At 38.0% G+C, this 15,341-nt stretch overlaps 1 protein-coding gene across 3 annotated transcripts in view; it reads right to left on the bottom strand.

The window, feature by feature from the left end:
* The window catches only part of hivep2 (human immunodeficiency virus type I enhancer binding protein 2), a 192,398-nt gene that overhangs the window by 21,078 nt on the left and 155,979 nt on the right, over positions 1-15,341 (bottom strand). For all 3 annotated transcript variants that reach the window (XM_012963691.3, XM_004914605.4, XM_002937214.5), the window contains one exon: positions 2,020-2,064. The gene's annotated coding sequence lies outside the window, so the exon portion shown is untranslated. The remainder of the gene's footprint in view (positions 1-2,019; positions 2,065-15,341) is intronic.

The following is a 15,341-nucleotide window of genomic DNA, read 5'->3' as shown; positions in this document are numbered from 1 at the left end:
ATATTTAAATAATTTTTTTAGTAGACTTAAGGAATAAATCTGAATTACGTAAAGACTCCTTATCCATAAAGCCCAGGTCCCAAGCATTCTGAATAACAAGTACCATACCTGTAACATTAATTGTATAAATAAATGGAAAAAAAGAAATAATCACTTTATGGTGTTACTGATTCTTCAAGAAGACATGAAGCATAACTTAAAATCCCCCTAATCATTTAGGCAATGATGAATAATATATGGTGATTAACTCTATGGTGATTAATTCTGAACTTAGCTGAAAATGGCCTCTTTTTTAGAGCTCCCCATAGATCCTCCCTGTCTGTGGTTAAGTTGAGTGGTATATATTTCCTAGTAGTCCTTGCCAGAAGTACAGTTGGAGGTGGGTAGAATAAAGTGGAACATATGGGTGGGCCAGGTAGGTTTTTTTTTGTGTAAATTCTGATTAAAGCACATAAAAAAAGAAATGTTTAACTCTATATATAATAAAAGGCAATATATTTGCCCAGTATCACTGACAACAGCAACCAAGAAGATTTTTTCTGCAGATGACCAGTAAATTATACCTGCTGATTGGTTGCTATGGGTTACTGCTCCTGGGCAAACTTAGTGGGGGTCACTTATCAAAACTGGGCAAATTTGCTCATGGGCGGTAACCCATAGCAACCAATCAAATTGTTGCATTTATTGTTCTACCAGCAGCTGGCTCAAGTGAACAGTCTTCGGGTCTCATCGCTGATACGAACCCTGCTTGCGCATGCGCAATTGGTGGTAGCAGGAAATATACTTAAACTACGCATGCGCAAGCGGGGTCCATGTCGGCTGTGAGACCTGAAGACTGTTTCACTTGCAGGGAAGATGTCGGCCAGGTACACAACTGCGCTACTCTGCTCTTTTAGCTTGGGGTTAGCGATAGGGACAGTTTTAAAAGTTATAAACTATGCGATAAGGGCAGCGCCGGATTTCTAATGGGGGTGCCCGAGGTCGCCCCCCCCGCCGTGCGAACACGCATGCGTGAACACCCCCCCATCCCCCCCGCCACTGCATGCATGCACAAGCGTCAAAAGTTAAAACTCCCGTACGGAGTAGTGGGGAGAGGTCCCCATTGCTCCGTATTGGAGCAAAAATTTAAAATTTGCCTGCGACGGGGCGGCATGCCGCCCCTATGTTTGTGCCGCCCAAGGCCTGGGCCTTTGTGGCCTCACCACAAATCAGGGCCTGGATAAAGGAGAGCTGAGGGGGGGTCAAGGCAGTGCTAGTTAAGGCCCGGGGGGTATAGTTCTCCTTTAAATAAATCTAGTAGGATTGTTTTTCCGGCAATATGGATTTATGTAGTTAAACGTCATATATAAAGTACTGTTTTCTTATTATAGGGAAAAATCCAAATCATTTTTAAAATTAGAATTATTTGCTTAAAATGGACTTTATGAGGATGGCCTTCCTGTATTTCGAAGCCTTCTGTTTAACTAGTTTCCCAAAATCCCGTATTTGCATATAAGTAAAAAAAACAAGATAAAAACAAACACTTTGATGGCAGAGCCATTATTGCTCACCATACTTGCCTAAAACTAAATCCAATTGTAAAAAGCACCATAAATTGCCAAAATTGCTAAAAAGCACCATACAGAACTAGGAAAGAGAGAAGTAGGATATAACAAGATGTAAATTCAATTCCATGTCATGTGTCATTATAAAAAAGTACTTTTAGATTAATTTATAGTTATGGGCATAGGTATGAGATGTGAAAAAAAATTACATCCTAGCAGCTGTTAACCACAACTTTCAGCATGCTATTAGTTTATAACAATTGGAAGAATATGCGTTTTATACCAAAGACATTTTAATGATTTGGTCCTAAAAAGGATATTACAATACAGATACTGTACAATAACAGTAGGATAAGAGAACTCAAAATCCACAAGAGACAAACTAATGCAGCATTGCCCCTTACTACTAAGGATAGCACAGAACCCCCACTAATACAATTCTTATGTGTATAAGCTTTTTTTTTAATTTATTTACCTGTGTCCCATAGAAATCTCACATGCATGGCTGTGCTGTTGTTTTCTGTGGAATGAAACAAAGATAAAAGCATGTTAATCAGATTTGTTTCTCTTAACAGGAAAGAAGCCCTTAGCGCAAAAAAGGGAAGGGACAATATACAAAACGTTTGAATTCCCATACGTACATTTTTGGGCAGAACTTATGTTTGCATAGTGAAAATTTACACAGCTGCTAAGAATAACACACACAGGAAATGAATAGTGAAAGTGAGTTATTTGTTCTCTGCAAGGCACTCTGCATAGCTTTGCCCATTCTTAGCCAAGCTGCAACTTTATGTTAACGTTTGTACACAGCCTTAATCGAAAAAGCACATTGCATTTAAATATATAACAATATTATAACTTTTAGCACAAAGCTTTAAAAAAAAAAAAAAAAAAAATCAGCTACATCCAACAAACCTAAATTATACATATAAAGCACCTTATATAATCAGGCATAGGTGCCAGTAAAACTTACATTTACATTTAGCCTGAGGCCTCATGCATACCTGTGATTATGCCAAAATGAGAAGTGTAGGAGGCCTTAAGCTGGCCATACACTGAAAGATCCACTTGTTTGGTGAGGTAGCCAAATGAGTGGACCTTTCCCAATATGCCCTCCTTGAGGTGGGCGATACTGGATTGATTCAATACAATTGGATCACATTGACAGGATGTAGGCCGTTGGGTAGGGGACCACATCAACAAGCTGATGCACTCCTTGCTCCGACAGAAAATTTGAAACCTGCCCAATTGACATCAGCGAGATGTTGGTCAGGCAGGCCCTTCTGATGGACCCCATACACTGAATGGTAACATGCCATGACTTTTAGATTTATCCTTGCCTTATCATATATAATAGCCATTGTTATTGTAGTGGCAGATGTCAATTTTTACACTGGCAGAGAAAACTCCAATTTGTCCCCCCTTCACTTTTTTGTGCGTACCGACAGGACGGTAATCTGCCTATAAGTGTGCACATGGTGTGGATAACAGTCAGGAAAGTCCAAGTGTGCATTAACAGGCAGATTACAGTTAGGATTAACAGAAGGAGGAACAAAAAGTTTTTGCCAATGTGCTATATGTGCTACTAGCCTTCTTATAGCACTAATTATCAAGATTTACATAGGACCCAAAGATTGCAATACCTACCTGTCTGTATTGTTGAGTACTCATCCAATTTTGTTATTTATCTCTGGGCACACACATACACATTTTCTACTGCCACTTTAAGTTAAAAAATACCCTGACTAGCACAGTAGCACAGTTTAAAAATACTTTGATCTTTGGATAAAACTGTATTAGCAAAACCTGCATATTATATAAACTATTTCCTTAATTTAAACCATAAATATAGTGTACTCACATCATTAAATAGCTAATAAAAAGAAAAGTAAACATTTAAACCAGTCTGAACTCAGTCGGCTTTTCACTCTACTGCCCATGCGCCTGTCATGTAGTCCTTACAAAAGGAAGCAGAAATCGCTCCGCTACAGGTACCCCGGGCTGAAAAGCCGACTTCTCTGTTAAAGTTTGGCTTTTTCACTCCACTGCGCATGTGCGCGTGAGCGAAGCAGGAAGGAGGAAGCGCTGCAGCTACCCTGGGCTGGTGCGGTTCTCTCAGAACAGGGGCACCAGCCCGGGGTAAAAGGTAGGCGATTAAAGTCACTTGGGGGTGCCTAACATTTTGGCACCCCCAAGTGACTTAGCCTTTCCCTGTCCTTTAACCTAAAATATACTTTTTTATATACATATAAGAATCATATGCAATATCAAGAATCAATAACATCTACTGCATGTTGCATTTATGTTTTCTGCCCATCCAACCCATCTCCAAAAGCACACCCATGCTCCATGGAGCAGTTGCTTTGTTTCATATGAACGGAGACCCGTTAACCATAAATTACACCTGTTCTGAAACAATTAGCAAAGTAACGTTAATGACAATGACACATGAGGTGAGAGGGGGCCCCAGGAAATTGCCTCTGCCACATGTAACAAAGTTCCTGAAAATACCTTCCCCTCGGTGTGACTTTAAAACATAATTGTGTGAAGGTGCACATTTATGCTGGGCCCCTGTGTGTAAGGTTTTTTTTCTAATTCAATGCAAGGCAAACCAGGACCCTTGTAGCCTGTAGGGGCAGCAATTTCCTGCAGATGACAAAGTACCCTATGTCATTGCCCCTAAAACTGAGGATAAAAGGTAAGGAAGGCATTAAAGAGTGTAGTTCAACTTTGGGTTAACTTTTTCATTTGTATACATTATTTTAAACATGGTTTTTGAATTTGCCTTTCTCTTCTGACTCTTTTCAGTTTCAAATGTCAGTCACTGACCCTGACAGACAAAAAAGATTACTTTGTAAAGGCCAGAATATTATTGTTATTATTTCTTTGTATTTCATATCTTTCTGATTTGAAGTTTGCAACAGTGTAAGGTAAATGTAAAATAATATTTTAATGAAAAATCAGTTACTTTATGCACAATAAAAATGACACCATCTGGTTTTAAAAGATCGCAACACAGAAATAACATTTACAGTGTAATAAACTGCTCTTCTAATTATCATCCAGTCTTACTTCAAATTACTGCCCGGTTGCTACTGTAATTTAGAAACTGAGGAGACACTGACCAAAAACATAAATAATACATAAATAATGAATAAATTGCACACTGTCTAAGAGTATTACTCTCTACGTATACTAAAATTTAAACATTATGGAGAATAATCCCTTTTGTATAAGGAACTAATTTCATTAAAACAGTTTCTTTTGCTTTAGCAAAGCATTTAAAAGAGAAGAAGTCATTTTGGCATTACTGCCAATAGATTTGCCACATTTGCCACATCTAGAACAATATATGTATTCTGCAAAAAGCTTTATCATATCTGAGTAGACAGCTCTATAAGGTTTCTCCATTTGCTTACGACGACAGCTCTAGCCCTTATAGCTCAGATCACACATTCCTAAGGGAGGGGGGAGTGAGTTCTTAGCTTGTGGGAGGGGAAGCAGGAGAGGGGAGAGAGGTGTGCAGACTCTGGCCCAGGGAATTAAGGATTTTTCTGAGAGAGGAAGTCAGACACCCGAACATCATGTTTACAAAAAAGGAGACAAGAAATCCTGTTTCTTTTGATAGATGACTCAGTGCAGCTTTTCTGTGAGTGTTTATGGCTGTATTTACATAGACCTTTCTGATAATGCTTACTTAGTTTTTACCTGTCCTTCTGCTTTAAGAAAAATGTTCCAGCATAATTTTACTAAACAAATAACGAAATCACAGAAGCCAACAGTGCAGAAGAAGACGGGCCTTTTTCATGCCTTGATAACTTATTGCCAAGTGCACAGAACATTTTGATTTCATACTTCATCATTCAGATCTTGTTTAGTACCTAAACACTTAAATGTCTCAATTGCAAAAAACTTATACAAAATAATACCTTTTAGCCCAAAGCCTTCAAAAACTTAAGGTGGCCATATTGAAGCTGACCACCTTTGTATTGTTTCATTCTCTTGAGCTGCCTACCAGAACAATCAGAACAGCAGGAAGTGGAAACTGTGGCTCCTCTTCACTTCCTCTTGTCCAACCAACAGAAAATTTCTGTCAGGACAAATAATGCTCAATCCACCAGGATTGACCATGCAGCCCAACCAAATGCTGGAATGTATAAACAGCTTAACAGGAAAATTAAACTTAAGTAGTCAGAACAAAAATACAGTCTTTTGATTGCAGAGATTAAAAGGTAAGGATATAAGTTTTTAGAATAAAAAATCTTGTAATATAAACTTTTCACATGTCTGTTCTGTGGTCATTTTATTGTCAATAAATTATTGCATTAGACAGGATGAACAACCTAATTTAATCATATTATTATTGCAGACACATTTTGTCTATATTTTTACTGGCTCTGCTTTAAGAAGGAAAGTATGAACATTTTATTGGTGATTTCAGTGTTATCCAAGACCATGTACATAAAAAAATGCTCTTAGGTTACTTAACTTCCAAATTTAAATGTGGAAAATATAACTTCAAAAACAACTTGAACAATATTCCAGCTTATTACTAAACCAGTTAAGTAGGTCTAATAACCAACTGATCTTATAAAATAATTTTATATCGAAAGATCAAGAGGTCCAGGAACACTGAGACCCTCCTTAAGCAGAGGTGGGTGGCACTCTTGTCACCTTGCCCCCCCAGGCATATGCCTGCATGTGTTGATGACAGGGGAAGGGTTGGTGAGGTAAATGATTTGCCAGCAGTGTCGGAAAAATGGCTTAGACTAGGGGTAGGTGTCAGAAGAGGTATGTGCTTAGCACCCTCCACATTTGCGCCCTAAGCATGTACCTCTTCTGCCTACTATTAGTTCTAGCTCTGCCCTCAGGTTTGCTGAAAAACTAGTTGCATGCCAATGCAAGTTTTAAAGAAATATCTTAAAGGTATTCTTTCATGATTTTTATAGTGTACTTTTCTAAATTACACTCATTAAATAGCAAATAATTCACTCTACCATTTATAATTCTGTTCTTAAACCAACAAATGTATTTTTAAAAACATTTAAATATTGGTGTGTAGGCAGCCATCTCAGTACATTTTGCCAGCGCTACACATTATAACTGCTTTCAGATAAACTTTTGTTTCCTAATCCCATGTAACTGGAGGAGTCCCAAGCCAGACTTGGATTTCTGATATCAACTAGGAGCTGTTATCTTGCTACCTTTACGTTTATATTTCTGGCTGTGATACCCTGAGAAATGAAGAACAAAACTGAATATAAAAAAAATCTGTTTGTGTTTTTAAAAAATGAATTTCAATGCAGGATTCTGCTGGATAAGCTCTATTAACTGATGTACAGTATTATTTCTTTAAGGACTGATGTCAATATTGTGGCAGCATGTTAAGTGCCAAAAATATAGCTGCTCACACATTTGGTACTTTAGACCCTGCTGTGATGTTGAGAAATGAGCAACATAGTGTAACAATAGCCTTAACAACTTTCTTCTTTACATTTTGTCTCCAGAAGACGTTCAGACTGGTACATGTGAACAGACACCGGTGCCCTGCAGCCTACGGCAGCACAACAAAAAGGTTCCTCAGTAAGGCTAGTGTCACATGGGGCTCATCCCCAGACTGCAAAAAAAATGCAGGCTGAGAATCAACCCCTATGGTGGCAACAGCATGCTACATTTCCTTCCCTATATATGTTTATATAAAGGAAATATTTTATAAATATTTGACGCCATTAAAATGGAGTTTATAGGAGATGGCCTTGCCGTAATTTAGGGCTTTCTAGGTTGAGAAACTCACCTAAGGCAGCAGCGCCCCCACGGATACCAGGGGCAAAAAAAAGATGCTTCTGGTAACCTAAAGAGCTGAATTTCCATTTTTTAAACTGGAAATTCATCAGCGAGATGCGCCCCCCCTTGGTCCCCTTTGGCGCAGGTAAGGTAAGCACTGGGGGAACAGGGGGCGGCATCATAGGAGCTGCATCAGGGTAGCCTCAGGGTGAGAATCATTGCTAACTCTTGTGTATTATATCATATCTCCCAACTATCCTGATTTTCGTGGGACAGTCCCAATTTTGATAGGTCAGCCTGCAGTCCCAGATTCTTTCTGAAAAGTCTCTCATTTCCCTTTGATCTTCTGCACTGATCGCTAAAAAAGATACAATGTTTCTCAAACTTAATTTAAAAAGTAGCTTTTGGCAGAGAGCCCAGAAAAGTTAACAAGCTACACCTGCACTTAGATACAATTGTAACAAGCTAAACAGGTCTCTTGGAGGAAATGAGACTTGCAGCAATTTCACCTTTTTTTTTAGCAAAACTGTAATAACACATAAAACAAAACCCCCAGAAATGTGTTCAAACTTTAAATAGCCTGTCAAATTTTGTAAAATGGGAGTGATATTAGAGGCATGGTAGCAAAAATGGGCGTGGTCAAACAAATTTCACCACATTGCGCACGCCATTTCTTTTGTCCCTCTTTACATTTTAAAAATTTTGGGAGTTATGTTATATGCCAATTTTATTTTACTTTTTCCCTGTTTACCAACTTCTTAGTTTTTTATTATTGTTAATTAAACTTCTGCTTGAATCTTTTCAAACAGTTTCAAGGAAAAAAATGCATATTCTGCTGTGTAAATTAACTACGAAAATTAACTCTATGACACTTCTGAACACCTTTTTTTTAGCTTGTAATTAACAGCTTTGAAGAATTTACAGAATTTACCTGCTGCATACTTATCATTTAACTGAAAAACTAATTGCCTATACTGGCACAAAATAAACTCTATCCTATTAGAAAATAATAAATGCAATCAAAATCTATCTATCTATATATCTAGCGATATATTATATACATGTAAAATAGACTGTTTTTGTAACCCCTTTTTGGCTGTAATACAGACAAGTCCAGCTAGTTATAGGTTAGAGTATGGGGTACACTGGACTTTAACAAACAGGATGGGCCTTCGCTATGTGGAAGGACTGTTATGGAGGGTGTTGAACTACAGCTCCTACTGCCAGATTTAATAATGATGAGGACTCCAGGAGTTGTTTTGCAGCAAACTCAAAGAAAACTGGTTTTATTGTCCAAGATTAATAAACAACAGGATTATACAGTATACTCACAATACAGATGTAGCAATGGATTAGGCAGGTTCAGGGCAGAGCAAGCAGAATTTACTAGTGTCCGCTGGTTTATTCCAGCGCAGCATCTTATGGGCAGGGCCAGGGGCGTTTTTGGTCCCTGGCCTGCTCGAGAGCCCACCCACCCCTCGGTGGGGTAAGGGTAACAGCGCCCCTAGGCAGGGTGAGACAAATATAACAGCAAGGCACCACTGTGAAGAGTAGTCTGGGTAGTAATGAAGTCCTTAGGGTTTCCCCCTTAATGGTCCGGATCCCTTACAGCAGACATGGATCAGTGAGAAGACTATGCCCGATACCTGCGTCAGTACTGCAGTCCCTTCACTAAGGCAGCAGAGCCTGTAAAGGAGAATACTCTTAGCTAATCTCTCCTGGTTGGAGCTCAGAAAGCTGCTCATCACCGGTGGGATAGTATAAGCATCGCATTGGTTTTCTGAAGTTGCCTTGCAAGGAAACATCGAAGTGACGTGTATGCCATCCCACCATCGATTTAAATTCTTGCAGGTGGGATGGCAAATTGGGGAGATTAGGCGCCCACAATAGTGAGTCTGTAACAATCTTTATATTTGAAAAACATCCTTAAATGGCACCTTAAAATTGTTTCCTTTACTGGAGGTGAGGGCCAACACTGCAAGGGAAAAAAAGTATTTTTGGGAAAAAAAAAAAAAGCCTATAGCCCCCACACTCAGGAGTGAGTGCATTTATTTGAGGTAGGTGAAAATTTTTAGGTAAAAGGTACCTCTTTAACATATCATTTTTTGGAATACATTAAAGGGGAAATAATTCCAAATTGTTTTCTATTTTGTCAAATTTGTCAATCAAAATAAACTTCCCTTACACTATAAAAATTATTTTAATTTTTATTTTCTTCAGCCTTGGAATTTACTTCTATAGCAAGCAGGCACCATTTTGTGGACACTGTTATTAAGGCAAGCCTTACATCCTGCCATAATCTTGTTTCTTTGCCAGTATGGGGGACCTGATACCCATGTCCATGCACTGGTTACACAATTAGATCGTGAGGAGGAAAGGCTAATAAGAGGAGTGCAGCAACATCTTAGAAGGTCTGAATTGAAAGTGAAAGTAACTCTCTGTCCCACCTCTATGCCTAAGGGCTACTTCTGCACTGAAATCTGGACTCCTCCGGTTACATGGCAGTTAGAGCAATAATAGATTACATGGGAGTAGGAGAAACAATAGGTTATCTGAAAGCAGTTCTGATGTACAATGCTGGCACCTTCTGAAAGCTCAGAATCAGGCACAATGCACTGAGATGGCTGCCTACACACCAATATTACAGCTAAAAAAATAAATTTGTTGGTTCAAGAATAAAATTTAATGGACAAGGAAAGGCTAATAAAGTGGTACTTTCACGCTACAGGCATACCTTCAGTTCTCTCAATAGTGCCCTTAAGTCTCCCCATATTTCGACTGTTTAGATGATCTGAAGTGTCATAGGGAAAAAAACAAAACAAAATTCCCAAAATGCCACGCTCCTGCACCAAGACCAAAGCCCCCTGTACATGCGCAGTTTGTAAGACTATCAGGAAGCTTGCTGCTGTATAGCTCAGATCACACATTCCTAAGAGGGAAGGGGGGGAGTTCTTAGCATTCTTATGGGAGGGGGGAGCAGGAGAGAGGAGAGAGCTGCACAGACTCTGGCACAGGAAAAAAGAAGACAAGAAATCCTGTGTTTCTTTTTAAAGAGGACTTAGTGCTTATGGCTGTATTTACATAGACCTTTCTGATAAAGCTTACTTTAAGACAGAATCCCTTTAACTGTTTATACATCTGAAACATCTGCTTGTATATACATCTGGTTGCCAACAAAAACTCTTTAGCAGTATATCATATAAGTTCACTGAAAATACAATGTAAGAAGCAGAAGCAGTCTCATAAAAAATCTTAAGAACAAATATAATTTGACACGGCAAATATAAACCTGACGAATATTGTTCTGATATCCAGACATTCCGTGCTTCATAATCACACACATTAAGTGCAAACATCATCAGAAGGAATGGAAAATATTTTCCCTAAAAGCAAGGCAAGTTCCAAGCTCAAACAGACTTATTTCCATAGGATAGTAAAAAGACAGTTACAAGTAGCTAAATCTATCTCTTTGAACACCTACTTTGTTGGCTGACATTACTGGAACAACATTGGCTTTTGTCTTACTGAGCACATAGTCTGAAAGTGTGTAGGAGGCTACGATTAAAAAAAAAAAAACAGTTATTCTATTACTCTTTTATTTTCTTAAGCAAGAAGAAACTATTCTGTTTCAGCTTGTCCTACTGCTGTTGTTCTCACCTTATTTTCACCCAAGCCTCACATGATTAAAAAAAAAAAATAGGTCTGGTGTTTGCAAACAATACAGTTGTATACATTTTTGCATTGCACCCTGAGATGTAACAAGCAACCATTCAAGTAACCAAACAAGTAACATTGCAATCACTTAGGATGTTAACTGGGTTTGAAGAGTTATGTATGAAGAGGTAGGACTCTACACTAAACAAGGTAACATGTACATTTTAACCTGTGCTGTACCACCTTTTTCATGTAGCAGCCCACATATTTGATAAACATCATGTTTGAAGGCAAGAATAAAATAAAAATATAATATAATGTAATATAATAATGTCAGTGCTTACCACATTATTTGTAGCCTAAGTACAAGGTGCCAAAATGCCAATTTGTTTATGTGCACTCATGAGATTCATATAAGGGGCAACAGGGTAGGGCTAAACTAAGATGCTGTAGTGGTGGCTCCAAGGCTACTAAGAAATGCAGTAGGCCAACCTCCTAAAATTATAAATGTCATATTCGTCTTATACACAAAATAGCATGATTTATATTCGTCTTACTGCCATACCTGATTATTTTATATATTTTATCTAGAGAGGGCCTAGAGAAAAATGTAATGCTATTGTTATAATTCTTATAATATCAAAGAATAGAATGAACATTCCATTTAGTTTTAGTAAGGTGTATATTGAAAATAAGTTAAATTGCCATAAAAATGAAAGTAGCATTAATGTCTTGACTAATCCTTTTGAAGAGCAGTTTACAATGTAAGTTTTCTGCTACAATATATTGAATACAGCATAGCCAATCTAGTTGTGTGTAACTTTATATTTTAAACAGTCAAGTCTGTAGTTGTATTTTTTAAATTTCACTATAATTGTGCAAATATTTAGAGCCACAATCAAAACTCTTACCACTGATTTCTGAGAATTTTGCTTCATATCCGTCACAAGAGTAAATGGGTTATGGTATGTCTAGGTGGATTAGTAACATTCCAGCTAATATGAAGTGTGAGTTAAGCATGATGAACTGTTTGTTGCTCAGCAGACACAGAAAGCCACAAAAGTGGTCCACTGATAGATTCAGATTGAGATTCTATTTCAAAGTACAGTATGAGATTTCTTGTGAGTTAATGCTTTAGAGTGAGCTCCATAATTCAAGCTGTCTGCGGCAATAACATACCAAGAAGAACAGGAGTTTACATGCTAAGTAGAGCTACTCTCTCTCATTATTCTGGGGCTTCTGTGATGGTAAACAGTCAACACTGCAATAGGCTTGGTAATTAATAAAAATTATTATGCTGTGGTATTATTAAAAACATGGGACAAAAATATTTAATGGATTGATTTAATACCATTGTTACATTTTCTGTACATACTTTACCCACTAAAGTGACAATAATAAAAAAAGAAACCTTGTTACTTTTACATTTATACACAGTTTCATATTTTGTTTTCTATTTTTGAACATTGTCATTACTTATCTTGAATCACGAAACATGCCCTAAATTTGGCAAAGAGGATGTTGTAAGGTTGATTGATTTTAGTTAGTAACTCAGTAACAGAAAATGCAAAACTTTCTTCCACCTCAGTTAACAAAAGTAAAGAAAGGAAGGAAGGTGACTTGTTACTGACATACCATTTGTGTGACTCTTTGGGTGCTGAGAGGGAACACTAAGGTAATAACTAATTGCAGCTGTGCATCTCTGAGAACATTTTGACATAAGTGATTCTAATACACTTTCATTTTCACATAAAAGTGAGGGAGTCTGTGATATTTCTGTTGATGATGGGAGTGTGAATGTATTTGATATCACAGTGGTGCACAGCCTATATGTGCCTCTTGTCACAGCAGCCATACAAAGAAAACTATTGAGCCCTTGGTCAGGCTTGGGGTTATGGTACTTTCCACAGCCTTTCATTCGATAAAGACAAGGGGGAAAATGTAGTACAGGTATGGGAACCTCATAGCTTAAATCTTCCATCCCCTTTACCAGTTTAGTTGCACGTCTCTGCATTCTCTTCAGCTCATCTTTCTTAAGGACTGGAGCCCAAATCTACACTGCATACTCAAGGTAATTTAGTGTCGTCAGCAAAAATAGAAACTTTATGCCCACGTCCAGGTCGTTAATAAACAATTTAAAAAGCAAAGGACCAAAGGACCAAGGACTGACCCTTCAGTACTCCACTAATAACACTGGCCCAATTAGAAAATGTTCCTATTAACCACAACTCTTTGTAATCTATCCTTCAGCCAGTTCTCTATCCAATTACAAATATTATGTTCTAGGCCAATATTCCTCAATTTGATCAATTACCTTTTGTGAGGTACTGTATCAAATGCTTTAGAAAAGTCCAAGTAGATGGCATCAACTGCCATTCCAGCATCAAGGAACTAAATTAGTCTGGCAAGATCTGTTACGCATAAAACCATGCTGGCACAAACTTACAGTATTGTGAACTGCAATGTATTTAAGTACCTTATCCCTTATTACCCCTTCCAAAAGCTTTTCTACTACTGATGTCAGACTAACAGGCCTATAGTTTTCAGGCTGAGAACGCGATCCCTTTTTAAATAACGGCACCACATTAGCAATTCGCCAGTCTCTTGGCACCATGCCAGACCTCAATGAATCCTGAAATATTAAGTGAAGAGGCTTGGCAATCACAGCGCTAAGCTCCTTTAATACCTTGGGATGAATGTCATCTGGTCATGGACCTTTGTTTAGCTTTACATGTTCAAGTCTCTTTTGAATTTCCTCCTGAGTGACCCATGCGTCATTATTAGAACTGGGCTGATTAGGTGAGAAGGAATGAGTTAAGGCAGGAGAAAGCTGGGCTGGGGGTGGAGAAAGAGGGGGGATATGATGCAGGGGAAGAAGAACTTCACTCTATCACCCACACTCCCCCCTTTTTTGCATATTTTGCAAAAATGTCAGGAGTTTTCTTCTATATGTTCTCATATTATCTATTAATACCTAAATGCGAATGTGAGAGTCATTATTGTATTCATTCATGTTATTTACAAATGCTTGATCCAGTGAATTTTTCCAATCGGCACTGGGGTCAGGAAGGAATTTTGTTCCCTCTTGAGGCATAATTGGCACTGGATTCAGGCTAGGTTTTTTGCCTTCCTCTTGTTAAAATACATTATTATATATCCACTGTTTTTAAGTTTTATTTGTCACAGCAGCGGTAAGACCGTGCAGAGTACTGCACAGGTAATTTTAATAGAGGGAGAAAAGAGGTTCTCTTCTGCATGGTGGATTTATAGATACAGACGCTACTACTACTTGTGCTAGGTGACAGACTGCTTGGATTTCCTAACATCGAGACACTGCAGATTCAGGACCAACAGCAGTTTTGCTGAACTTGTCTCATGCAGCCCCTGCTGGTAGCAGAGTTGGGGCCATCCTCTCTGTAGGTAGAGTCAGCCTAATACTCAGTTGTGGATATAATGACATAGTGTTGATCTCAAATGGCATCTATGAAAGTGAAAGTCAAGTCTTTAGTGAGGAACGACAGAGGATATTAGGGATCTCTTATGGAATTCAGGCTTTAGAATACCGCCTTGGGGTGAGGCTGGCAAGGGCATATTTATTTGATAAATATGTGAATAAATGCTGTGGCCATTTTATACCATTATTTGGTATGAAACAATGGGGGTTCGGTGCAATGGCTCAAGACAAAGGGTCAGTTGAGGAGTCCCCTTTTCCAATTTGAAGTTTTCTGGATAATGGGTTTCCATATATTGCATTCTATACCTGTAAAGAGAAAATTTAAATGCTGCAAAAATAATAATCTTAATATTTAATGTAACTGTACTTTGCATTTATTTGTATTTATTGTAAATGACCCCGTCTGTTCAGTTAATTTATTGTTCTGGATTAAAAAATAAATTCACAAATATGGGACATTTTGGCAAGTTAGTACAGGTACAGGATGCCTTATCCGGAAACCAGTTATCCAGATATTTCCAAATTACGGAAAGGCTATCTCTCATAGACTCCATTATAAGCAAATAATCCTAATTTTTAAGAGATTTCTAATTTTAAAAAAGATTTCCTTCTTCTCTGCAATTCTAAAACAGTACCTTGTATTTAATCCCAACTAAGATATAAGTAATCCTTATCGGTGGCAAAACAATCCTAATGGGTTTATTCAAAATTTTTAGTAGACTTAAAGGAACAGTAACACCAAAAAATGAAAGTGTATAAAAGTAACTAAAATATAATGTGCTGCTGCCCTGCACTGGTAAAAGTTGTGTGTTTACTTCAGAAAGTCTACTATAATTTATATAAATAAGCTGCTATGTAGCCATGGAGGCAGCCATTCAAAGGAGAAAAGGCACAGGCACATAACA

This window comes from Xenopus tropicalis, chromosome 5 (assembly GCF_000004195.4).
Source record: "Xenopus tropicalis strain Nigerian chromosome 5, UCB_Xtro_10.0, whole genome shotgun sequence".
In the NCBI taxonomy this organism is placed as follows: Eukaryota; Metazoa; Chordata; class Amphibia; order Anura; family Pipidae; genus Xenopus; species Xenopus tropicalis.
Note: the sequence above shows the minus strand (reverse complement) of the source record. Positions and strands in the feature narration are given on the sequence as shown.